General features: G+C 37.0%; 1 long non-coding RNA gene across 1 annotated transcript; it reads left to right on the top strand.

Annotated features, from left to right (window-relative positions):
• The first annotated feature begins 6,018 nt into the window (after nt 1–6,018).
• Nucleotides 6,019–8,234, top strand: LOC122836897. The gene is made up of 3 exons (XR_006371658.1): nt 6,019–6,290; nt 7,816–7,893; nt 8,126–8,234. It is a non-coding gene; the product is annotated as an uncharacterized LOC122836897 (long non-coding RNA).
• Nucleotides 8,235–13,103: the final 4,869 nt, after the last annotated feature.

Below are 13,103 nucleotides of genomic sequence, written 5' to 3' on the forward strand. Positions count from 1 at the left end.
AGGTGAGGACATGTCATTCCCCCGGAGAACCTTTGAGCTTTTCCAAATCCTATTCTTTCAGGAATAATGACAGTAAGTATCTAATCTTTTGCCTCTGTGAAATTATTCCACTGCGAAACAGTTTACTTGATCAACTGTTTTTAAACCACATATTTGAGTTTCTGCATGGCAAATCTTTAATTCAGACACAACTAAAGCAACAGTATGCAATTTTCATATTTGCAAAATGTTGTTTTTACATATTTGTTCAAACTGTCCCCATGTCATGACACCATTATATAACAGATTAGAGTCTGTGAAAAGATTGTTCTTCTACATCCTCTTTATGCTCCTACTGCCGCCTAAAGAAATGCACCTCTCCCAGTCAAAAACAACCAATCAGAGCCAGGAGGAAGGTCTTAGTGTGGTAAAGCATGCTTGTGTACACGCTGCTCAATGTGTTAATGGTGGAGAAACAATTTACCATTCCAGGACAACTGTTCATCCGCCACCAGTGGCCTTGCTAACTAGCCTGAGCATTCCTGGCAGGCTCTGCTGAAAGGGAGACGCTGTAGCACAGCAGAAAGCAAGATCGGGGTGAAGACAAGAATGAACAACACATAAGGGTGACTGATAGTGCTAAGATCCTCTTTCTGGCTGTGTCTGGTTGTTTCTAGCTAGCACTGGGAGAAGGCAGTGAAACTATTTTTTTCACAGATTATCTGTCTCCTACCCTACTGTCACAACATAGTGACACGGTTTTAACAAATATGTAAAAAGTATACTTTTTATTAAAGTTACACACTACAGTTTTAAGGATAGTGGTGAATGCAAACATCAAATGTCTGCAAATAATAATAATAATAATACAGAAAATGTATGCACCAATTCCCAACACACAGGTGCAGACTCCAGGTTTTTTTTTGTTTAGCTTTTGTTTTTGTCCAAAAGTACATTCCAACCAAATATCCAGGCGATCCCTCCCATAATTGTCTCCAGTAACTTTATATTGTGTTTCAACTTTGTAAGTCCAGTATGTTTCCCAAACCCTGATAGAGCTGTTAATTTTCTAATGGACTCCTCTTCCTGTGGCCATTAGCTAAGAAACAGCAGCCACTACTTTTAAGTCTAGCGTGAACCCCACTGATCACTATCAGCCCTGCTAATGGCCTCTGAAAGGGAGAAAACACAGTTCAATCACATTTGCTCACAATGAAAGATATGGCAGCATGTAACACTAACCAAAGTGGAGCCAGCATTAATTCCAGTGTGTCACAGTGCTTTGATTTTGTATTCAATGCAGTGTTAGTAATTGTGCTCCTCTGTACTATTCTGGATGTGTCTGGCGATTGGCTTTAATCATTGAAATGCTAAGGTTCATTATGGATTAATTTCAGATGAGTGCTCGACTCCACAACAACACCTAATCATTAAAAAGAAACTTTACAAAAGGACCTTGCAAAGGTTCACAGGTGAAACAGATATACAGAGAGATGAAACCTGTACTTATAGCTGTAAGGACATTGGAGATCTGTTATTAAGGGAAACAAAAGAAAGCAGGAATTAAAAATAACTGCCATAGCATCAGACTTGGGAGTCCACAATGTTTTTTTTGTTTTTTTTTTGTTTGTTTTTAAATTAGGAATAGACGTCACATCAAATCAATCAAGCAAAAAATGTGAGCAAATGTGAGTCAAAGCATAAAAAGCTACTCCCAAACATATTACTGGTGTTTACAAAAGAATTTGTAATGGAATATCCTGCTGACCTGAATAATGTTGATTCAGGAAATTCTGGCGAAGCAATATGGTGGCTGAGGCTTATACAATATGGTTACAACTCTGAGTGTACACAGATTGACAGAGTAGAGTCTTTTAGGTTACACTTCTAGATAACAGTCTAACTCCAGATATTGATGTTTCATTCATGCACATCTTCAGTTTCTGTCAAAGTGACTTCATTTCAGGCAAACCAAATGCTGGTGACAAATCTAGATTTTGACCCTTCTGACCCCTATGCAGTTTCCCACAGTCTGATGGTCCATCAAACATGTTTCCAAACTCACAGAAGTGAGGGCTACCATCAGAGGTTACAAGTGCTTCAAAAAAAAAATATATAAAAAAAAAAAGCTTAAGGGCATAATAAAAACATGGCCTTAAGACGGAAGCATTGACAGGACCTATTAACTGATAGGTCCTGTCAATAGATAGGTTCTATCAATTAGGTTCTAATTGATAGATTCTATCAATTAGCATGATAGGACCTAAGACTTTCCTAAGATTTGAGTTTCTGAAGTCTCCACATAGTCACAGTTTCATTACACCTACACTACTATTCAGTCGTGACACCAGTTTGTGATTTTTTCAGAGCAGCAAAGGTTTGAGGTGGCATTTGGAAATATATTTTTGTATTGCATAGCTAAATGAAAGTTTCCAAAAGTAACCCATTGTCCATTAGCTTCTATTGGTAATGATGAACAATGGGTCTTGAAGCAGGGCTGTTTGAGGGACCAGAGACCTTCCAACCTAAGCTTGCTCTCTAAAACTCCTACAGAAAATAATGATTTTTTACACCCTAGAAGCATAAGTATGCAAATCCCTATCAATCTTTCTTTGAGGAACACTATTTTAATCAATTTGAATATTTTCCCACACATTTGAAGACAAGCTGGAGAGCCCATTATGCATCTTTCTTCCTGAGTGATTCAGACTTTTCTGGATTATGTAGAAATTGCAATATTAATAGCCTAAAACAGCATCTTTAATAAAGTAAACTAATGAGTATATGAACAAGCCCTGCATATTTTTAACTCAATTGTTTTGTTTACGCACATCTCTTTTCCATCTGGCAGCAGCTCTGCATATTCCTTTGTTCACTTTCTTATTTGTGCTTCTTCTTCTACTGTAGTGTTCAAGAAATGCTCAAGTCTACATTCTTAAAACTTTGTTACAACAGTTTTTATATTGCCAGTTTGCTGGTTTAGCATCCGTGCAGGTGATCGTCAACCTGGCCCTCTCTAACAGACTGACTGTGTTTCACCAGCAAGCCACTCTGACAGAAGTGCTTGCTTGCATTTTGCGTTCAGTTCTCAGACTGTAATTCTGCTTTCTTTGTGATTCTGTCACTCCACTGTCGTTTAGCTGCTCCACCTCCTCCCCAAATCACAGTTCGCTGTTAGCCTCTCTGCATATCAGAGCCATGTAATGACATTGCAAAAAGCCTAATTAGATCTAAATTAGCGTCAGTTTCTTGACTCAACATTATGGATTGGGGATGAGGGACTAATTACGCTGCTATTAATGCAGAGAGAGGTTAATGACGGGGGAAGTTTGTCACCAAAACCAAATGGGGAGAGACGTGATCGGCTTCACTCACTCAGACGCCCGAATTCATTGCTGCTTAATTTTGCTGATGCTTGTGGTTCTGCCAGGTTGGTAGCTGGCTGCACTTAAAATTTCTTCATGATCAATGTACACTTTATATGCGGTAAACAAACAATAACTCAGGTTTACAGGCGGGCAGATTGAAGCATAACTGTGAGGAGACTTGTGTCAGCGCATTGTATTCCCCTCTAATTATGTGTGCGACAAATCACTGAAGGTGTCCAACTCAAGTTTAGATATCAGGAGCGCACAGGTGGGGCTGTTAGCAAGATCACAAAATTCCGTTTTACTGTGTGAGAACCAAGATTAATGCATGCAGGAAGTGAAAACATCTGCTCATCACAACTCGTTTACTGTTCCATTGGAAAAGTTGGATCCCTTTCAAAGATATGGAACCTTTATTTTAGTATGTTCACTCAGTTGATTTAGTTCAGAGAGAAAAAAGAGATAAAAAGGTAAATTATCACACAAAGCTATTTTATATAACAGCAACACATTGAGCAATTTTAAAGCATCCTCCAAAATGATCAATGAAATTGTGTTAATTGTTGGCATGTTTTGTCATGCCAGATTTGCTGAACAAAAGAACATAAAATGGCCTTTAATTTGTATTTCTAAAACAAATACTGACACAAATCTAATCCTGCTAATCAGTCTGCAGATAACAGGGTGAGTGCACATCTTCACAAGTTATTGGAGCTAATAGGCAGGAAATATTGCACCAACAAGACAGCTGTTAGCTGAAACAATAGAAAAGATTCTAAGATTCTTATGAAAAGGTATGTCAGAACAAACTGTGGTAAAAATAGATGGTTCTGATTTGGCAGGGTTTAAAATTTTAATGGCTAAACAAAAAGGGATGGTTGTACAAGACAAACGCTCAAATTGACCAAGTAAGGTATCAGATATAGTACAAAAAACTCATGGGAATATTTTCTGAAAGAAAGACAAGTCACCAGAAACAGGAGCCAATATCTGTCAATGAACCCCAAGAAGTTAAATGTAGAAAATAAGATCTGGGTTCAGAAAAGCTAGACCACTATCATCTTATACACCTAAAGAGAAGAAAATAATTGTCCAATGAGCTGTGGATGAAAGTGAAATGTGGAGATGAACATCAATTTTGCATTTGCCAAGCAGATGATGATGTGATGTTTGTTTAGTTTGTTTAATATACAAGAATGAGTGGCTGAAGAAAACCAGCACAGTCATTGATGATATGGGATTTGCCTGTTAAATAAATGAGTAGGGCAGATGGCAGTAATTACCTCTACAGGAAATGCACAGGTGGATGTTTTCTCAATCAATCAATCAAAAAGTACTTTTGCTAATGAAAAAATAATTTCTTTTCATCAAAAGTGATGATGCATATGTGTATTAAAACAAAGAGCTTTTAAACTTTCTGCAGGGATGGCAAATCAACTCAGACATGGCCAGCAAATAGTCAGGATCTAAAACCGACTGTATGTAATTTTTGATAGAAACTGAAAGAAAACAACAGACACCATGCAGAAATGTTATTTAAAATTTTGCAAAAACTGAGCCATCAACCTTGGGGTTGGGAGACATCATTGAGCAGAAATCATCTAAAAGACCTACAAAACTCAGCCTAGAAAGGTTGTATTTCAACATGAAAGGACAAAGAACATCCAGACTCAACTGGTGAGAAGTTGTTCAAAAAGGTATTTTTGTTAAGCCGGATTCAAACTTCTCATAACAGGAGAGAGTGTGCCTACTTATAATAAAAGCAGTGATATCCTGAGCTAAGTCTGGCATATTTGCTGTTATGTCATTTAAACATGGTAACATATTAAATTTTGTAAAAAAAAATATAAAAAAAAAATATATATATTTTTTTCCCCTTTTTTAAGAATGAGCAAAAGTTAAATATTGAGCATGTTTTGAAGTTTGATCAAACCATTCAGATGCCCTTGGCAGACTTCAGAAAAAGGTGAACCATGAAAAGAGTACAGTCAGGTTGGACACAGTTTAATAATGTGACTGAGTTTTAGCAGAAGTAGGTTTCATGGGAATACGATCTGAGGAACTTTTTTCTTCAAAATGTGAGTGTATATTGCCTGGTGTTAAAAAAAAAAAAACATTATCCTCAAATGTATGCCTTCCTGTAAAATAAGATTCCACAAAAATACATATAAAATAGATTAAAATAGTTTGAGAGTTTCCTTAAAGGTGTCATTTCATTCCAGAATATAAAATAAAATCCTTAGATTTTACATCTGAGACAAAATTATACAGTCATAAAAACTAAGCATTGTATGTAATTTTATTTCTTTAATAATCCATCATAATCCTGATTCTGGTGTTCTACAGATGATGATTTAACATCCTCGGTGATGCTTTGAAGAACAGAGTTTCTAAAGGTTAATCCTCTGAGTCACCAAGCAGTCATTCTTTTCCATGTTTCACATTTCCCCCAAGGGCTCCTTACTAGAAATCTAAATGTTATTAATCATATAAAAATAAGTCTGTTTTTGTCAATTATGAGCAGACATGTGGTCCTTTGATATCTTTGATATTGACTTTAGCTCATGCTAAGCTGCTCCGTTATGAAAACACGTTTCAGTTAGCTGCAGCATGGCTGGAGATTGTTTCCATGGTTACAGGCCCATCGTTCAAGTCGGCATACGCTAACAACACTGCTGATTTGTCGGTGGTCTCAGCAACCTTGTAAGGTGACGGTGAGGCGCGAGCCTTCTGTACATGGCGGCGGCTGGACTGCTGGTGATAATTAGTCTCTGTAGTAGCGCTGCTCTGACTGGGCGCACATGTTCCAGCTGTCACAGGTGTATTCTGGGAGATGCGGTTCGGTGACAACCGTGACAGCGCCATCTGGACCTGTCGGCGATGTGGGACGTTGACTCCGTTGTGACAAGTAGCGAGTGGTGCTGCAGAGTTTAGTAGATTGGGGTGTGTACGCGTGCGTGTATGTAGGTGTGTTTTTGTCCACAGTGTGTTTGTGTTTTATTTTCAATATTTAGGATCCCAGCAGGGGTGCATGTTGCATGGTTTGTGAGCAAATGTGTGGTGAAGAATATCTGTTTGATATTCTATTTGCACTAATACTGGAACTGTTGCATACATGCATGTTGTAGTGCGTAGTTTCAGTTTGCAGTGAATGCATGTGTGAGTGATGAAAATTTCTAGTTTACAAGATATGTCATGAGAGAAGACATAACACCCACAATTACAGAAAACTGACCAAAGACATAATTAGAGGGGTAAAACTGAAAGTGTTTATGATTATGTGATAGCAATGATGTGATGGTGTTATGTCAGTGTGTACCACTTAATTAAACAACAAATGTAGAAAAGGATATTATTAAAAGAAAAGCTGCTGCAACTCAGAGGTGAGCATTATTCTGTCACAACAATCTTAACAAATGTTCCTCAAATTAAATAAACATAATACCATCTGAAATAATTTTAATAAGGTGCAGAGGTTCTGAATTGTGAATATTTTTATTTTTAAAATAATTTCAACTTTTCAAACTAGGCTTGGAGTTAGTACAAACTACAATACTTTTTTCTATCACTCTATGTGAAATAGTCATTCCTTAAAGTTTGTGTTACACTGTCAATCAGCATATTTTCTTCCCTGTTTTCCAGCAACGTCAATCTGAATATTTATCCACGTAAGACTTCATTATGCACCTTTGTCCAAACTAACCCTTCTCTGACCATTCCCATTAAGCGCATCAGCTTTCCGTTACCATGACTACCTTTCTGTAAAAATGTACCACTCATTGATTGTCATTTCAAAAGCGTCAGAACAAAGGCTCAGCCACATGGCAACTGGTCATGCAGAAGACAGTTTGACCTTTTTCCAGATTTGGTTGAACGTCAGTTCTATTTTAAATTTCATGTATTAATTTGATTTCAAACTGTTCAGATAATTGTTCAATTGTTTTTCTTTAATTTTGAAGTGCTCACAGTGGCTCCATTACAGAAAATGATGCTCCCACAGCCTTCTTTGTGTGGGGCATCGATTTGCTCAAATGAACTGATCAGACTGCATCTCCTAGCATTCATTGCGCTACCGTCACTTTCTAGCCTGGTAAAAATCAACCACATTTGTCCTACAAGGGGAGTTGCACTGGAAGGTAATAGCCAGGCTAATCATTTGGTTATACCAATCTGGAAATAATCTATAATCTGGAGATGCAAGAGTTGTCTTTACAGATCAGACTCTGACAAAGACACTCTGTCATTTCGGATAGAGAAAAGACTTAAAACCTTCGAACTGTAACTTGGTGAATTTTTAAGAATTGCCCTCCAGACATCCGGCTTTTCAAACGTTCCACAGCTGAGATCTGAGAAACAACCCCAGCTCTCCGAAAACACCTGTTTGGAGTGGCCTGCCTCCATCTATTGGCAGCTCTCTTACCAAAGAGCTATCCAGCAGTTTCAATTGCTGAACCTTTCTCTTGAACAGATTCTCGGACATCATTTTGAATCAGTGAGCCTGATCAACTCAAGACTGAAATCTCATTCAAATGTCTAGGCTGAGTTGGTAGGTAAAAAAGACATGTTGGTTGAATACTTCTTGCTTAGGAGTTGCTGATTGTATGCTGTGTGTTTTTAAAAAAATGCTTCCTATGTAATGTTGCCAGGTATTTGGAGTGATTGCACCTAAAGTAGTTCAAACAACTTGCTAAAAGCAAACTATGTGTTCTTTGTTCTCCTTTCTTTCTCTCCCTCTTCCCTTTTCTCCTCACAAACACACTTAACCCCCTGTCATACAGTAGAGAGTACCGAAGCCACGTTTTTATTTCAAAATCCAACAGAGGCAAATAGCAGTGGGATAAAGGAAAGAAGCAAGGACAAGATGCAGTGTAGGAAGGTGGAACATGAGAACATAGGAAGCAACCAGGAAGAAAGAATACACTGAACAAAGACATGAAGACTGCAAGAAAATAAGAAAGGATTAATAAGGAAGAAAGTCCAATGGAAGGGAGGTAGGTCAAAAGGAAGAAATAACTTAACTTCAAAAGAAAGAAAAGACAAATATGGGTAGAAGTGAAATGAATGAGAGAAAGGACAGCAGAAAGAGGTCTAGAGACTATACGGAAGGAAGGATACTAAAAAGCAAGGACAACAGAAAGGTGGCAGGAAGGAAATGAGAACTAAGTAGAGAAGGATGGAGGAAAGAAAAATTGACTAGAGGGAAGGAAGTATATGAAGAAGGAAGAAATGAAAGAAGAACAAGACAATAAACATTGAATAAATTCTAGAAAGACAAATATTTCCACATGCATCTTGCTCTAATTTATCAGGATCTAAACACTGAAATAAAATTTTATGTTTCCAGACATTATGTGTATTCTCAGCTCAGCTTTTATCTGTAATTTTGGATTATAATCCACTATATTTCCTCTAAATTACATATCATCATTATAGTTCATAATTTAACTTGTTGATTGGTAACTTAATTCCCTACTTATCAAAATGTGACTTTATCAAGAGTAAAGCATAAACTACTTTTAGGTCACTTTTTTGCTCTTATGTAAGTATGTAAATTCTGTTTTGCTCTGTGCCCGCTTTCTGTTCAAAATCTTAAATTGAAAATTTTAGCTGGTCAGAATTGTTTCCTTAACCTTAATTTCAGCATAAGCATCTCTGTGATAAATAACCTGAGCACCCCCTTCAGGCCAAAATCTCCATCTATTCACAAGGCAGAGACAGAAAAGTCAGAATATTTCAGCAAGAACTTTGAGTTTGATGAGGAACAACTCCTTCAGACTGAATTATTCTCTGAATGAGAATCAGCTTCACATGCTTGTCAGTATGAGCTCAGAGCCTTTGTTCCTTATGGACGTGATACTACTGCAGCTCTTGCAAGTGTGTGAGATAGATGAAACGGCAAGCAGGCGTGTGTATGGGTGTGTGTGTGTGTTGTGGGGCGAGGTGTTGCCCGTTATGCTCAACAATCCCCCACCCGCCCTCCTCTTTTTCCACAAGCCTGGTAGCTCTGGAAGCTCTCTGGAAGCTAACTTCACTCAGATACATGCAGATCAAACGTTGCATTGATCTCTGAGCTCATAACATACACACACACACACACGCACACATGCCCCCACACGCATGCGCACCCTACACTGGCACAGAGTAGTTCTGCCAACACCCCTGTTCTTTTCACCAGAAGCTGTGTGAAATATGAAAGACATGTTAATTACGATCATACCAAGTGTCAGTTACTACTCACTCCAGCACATCTTTTTTCTTCCCATCTGAGGAAAGAGAAATGAGCTCTCTGACCTTTTTTTCAGCTTCCCTCTGACACACACACACACACACACACATATATATATATATATATATATATATATATATATATATATATATATATATATATATATATATATATATATATATATATATATATATATATATATATATATATATATATATATATATATAATGTAAAGCTGTAAGGTTTTCTTTTTTTACTTCTTCTTTTCTGACACTAGAAAGTGGAAAAGCTTCACAACATGATGACACATACTGTCACCTTCATCTGAGTCCAATCTTCACTTTGCTTTTAGTGCTGCTTTGGGTTATACCAACATGAGAGGAAATGTCAGGCTTTTAAGCTGAAAGATGCTCTACTTCTCTTTAAGTCTTTGCTTTAGAGCTTTTCAGCTGAAAGACAAAAGTTCTGGTTCTAGAATCGAGGTACAGAAATAATGTATTCAGACATGATGCATGAAACATTAATGCTTTCATCAGTCTCTCGTAGCATTAAGGTATTCAGATACACAGATGAGAAATTTGCCCTGCATGACCATGTAAGTTTTTTTTAAAAATGTTTAAAAGTTAGAATTGAGTGCAGAAGATTGAATTAATTGCAGAGTGTCTCTGCTCTACGTGTGGTCTGATATTTGCATATATCCCAACTAAAATCTGGAATATTGCTTAGAATGATCAATAAATGTTTATGAACCATGGATACTAACATTTATCCTAATTTAGAAGATGCTGAAACACCCTAATGTTTTACAGTGAAGCCACTCTTACATCACCATGGACTGAAAGAGTAAAAACATAAGGGTAAAAAAAAAAAAAATGTTTCTGCTCTAAATCTAGAGTATTAAAACTAAGAACACTTTACCAAATGTGGTTGTACAGTGGTTGTAACATCACACTGGGCGTCACTGTTAGTGGTACCAGCATATTGCACAAACTTCATCTTTAAATCTACATCTATGGTCAAAATTTAAACAACTTTGTATCTCTAACATCCAAAACAAGCATCCAAACTGATTTAATGTTGGCCAAACCAGATTACCATTAAACTGCTAAAAATGGATTTGACCTAAACTCTATTGAATATTTTGCTTTATGGTTGAAAGCTTGATATGTGCCAGGAAATTAAATTGAATTAACTCTTCCGATTCCCACAAAAATATGTCATATTGTATTTTATCTGTTGTATAACTGTTCCACTTTTGGAAAAGGATATTTGAATGGTATTCATTAAAATACAAATTAATATGGGAATAACTTACAGTACATTCTCTGAAGCACTCGGAGAATTTCTGTATGACTGCACACATACTACTTTTTTTTTTTTTTACAAATGACATGACTGAGATCTAGTTGATACATTGGCTGTGATTTGTAAGTATCACAGTCTGCACACGGGGATTATTAAAGGCAGACAGTGATGGAGAATGTTTGCATCACTGCACACTAAGAAGTATTTTCATTCCAGGCCAGATTTCCAATCAGAGCCATCTGCTTGTTGAAACCTCTTGTTGAGTTTTTAAACTCATTTTGAGAAGCTCAGCTGCTTTCTCTGTGTAACTGTTGAGTAAGGATTACTCTCTCTTCTTACAAGTTCCCGAATTCTCCTGCAGACGTGACTGGACAAGGCTGGCAGTAGACAACAGACCCCATCTCGTCTTCACATGTTTTCTATCTGTTTTGCACTAGAAAATGCATCTCTTCCTCCATTTTAAATACCAAAATTTGACCATGACCCCGTCGTCATTCTGCTGTCAAATCTCAAAGTCCCTGCTGGAATTCCATCGCCATCCTTCCTCCTCCTCTTTTCTTTGATGAAAAGGAAGTGGATCAGTAGTCAAAGCACCATATATAGCGCAAACCTCCTTCCCCTCTGAACACACACACATACAGAGTCACACAAAAACAACAAACACACACCCTACAGCATCTCCCAGGCCTCCCTAATCCTCTGATTCGTTCCATTTCTCCAAGTGGGCAGTGAAGTACTCGCACACAGAGACATGAAAGAAATGCTTTCTCTGTGGGTGTGTGTACGAGAGGTGGGGAATGCCTGTTGTGTGTGTGTGTACTTTACTAAGGAATCTAAGAGGGTGTTACGCTTCAACATGCATTAGCAGTACACTTCGAAAACCATGTTTTTCTCTCAATTTTATGTATTCAAACACCAAAGGCACATGTTTACAAATGGTGATTTTACAGCTGTACGTGTGCCACTGGTTTAAACAGTCAAATAATCAATGTATTCCTGCAACTTTTGCAGGAATAACCGTATTAGAGTTTTTTGGATCATGTTGCTGGATGACCTCTATCTAGCATGCTCTAAGTCAGGGCATTCCAGGTGATTTCTTTCAACTTAAAATGTGAAAATTCATATTTCTGTGTTAAACACAAACACATTGTGTGACAGTTTTATCTCTCGGACAGAAATAAAAATTTTGAAATAGCTTATGATCAAGTCACAATATTTGATCATAAATAATAATAAAAACAGTACACTGGAAAAAGCCAACATGTGAATTTCTCTTAAAGGTTCCCGTAGTATAAGAATGAGTAAAGTAAGGTTTTATATTGATGTTTTATCCAAGATTGTTTTTTTTTCATTTTGTTATGTTTTTTTTGTTTTTTTATTTTAAATCTGTTAGCCTTCCTTGGTTATAATGGCGCTTTATAATGTTTGACAGAGATTTCTTTGGGTATATTCCATTTAAAAAGAAAGAAAGTAGAGAAATTGGTGAGTGCAACTTCCAGGGACATTCACCATGGCTTCATGTTTTCTTTATTGGTGGACAATGAGTATCAATGAGTGGTAATAACAGGGAATTTACCATTTAAAATGCATGGCAATTATTTGTTCACATACACCAAGACTGGTTTAGATGATTTTTATCCAGGTTTTCTGTCTCTGATGTTAAAATCTATTTGACAATCTGAAAAAATGTGACAATTAAAAAAATGGACGGCTCCTTATGGGAGAAACTTTCACAAAACTGCATAGATAAAAATGTGTTGTTGTTTTTTTACTTATACACTGCAAATGTATTCTTTGACAATATTTTAGATTTCATTTACAATGTACTTTTGCATTTTTAATTATGTCTTTACTTTAGGTTTTCACTCTGGCTTAATTGAGCCAGTCTCGTCTTTAAATCTTTCCCTGAGAGTATGTGATGGAAGCGACCTATAACTTGTCAAATTGTCTACACTTTTTGCTGGTTGAAGCTGTTTCTGTTATGAAGACCAGGAGATAGTGGAAGCACAAAACTGTCTTCAAATGCCTCTGCCCTGTGGGCTCCCTCTGTCAAACTTTCTTTTCAAAAACTTTGTATTGATGGTGCTTCTCATTGCAGGGATTTGTCTGTTATTTTTTGTAACAAAATACATACAAAATGAAAATTTCCACATTTCCAGACCAGCTTTATTTTCTCCCTTGGGTTTTTCTGAAATCTATTCTGTGACAAAGAAAAGTTCAAGCTG

Source organism: Gambusia affinis, linkage group LG09 (assembly GCF_019740435.1).
Source record: "Gambusia affinis linkage group LG09, SWU_Gaff_1.0, whole genome shotgun sequence".
Classification (NCBI taxonomy): domain Eukaryota; kingdom Metazoa; phylum Chordata; class Actinopteri; order Cyprinodontiformes; family Poeciliidae; genus Gambusia; species Gambusia affinis.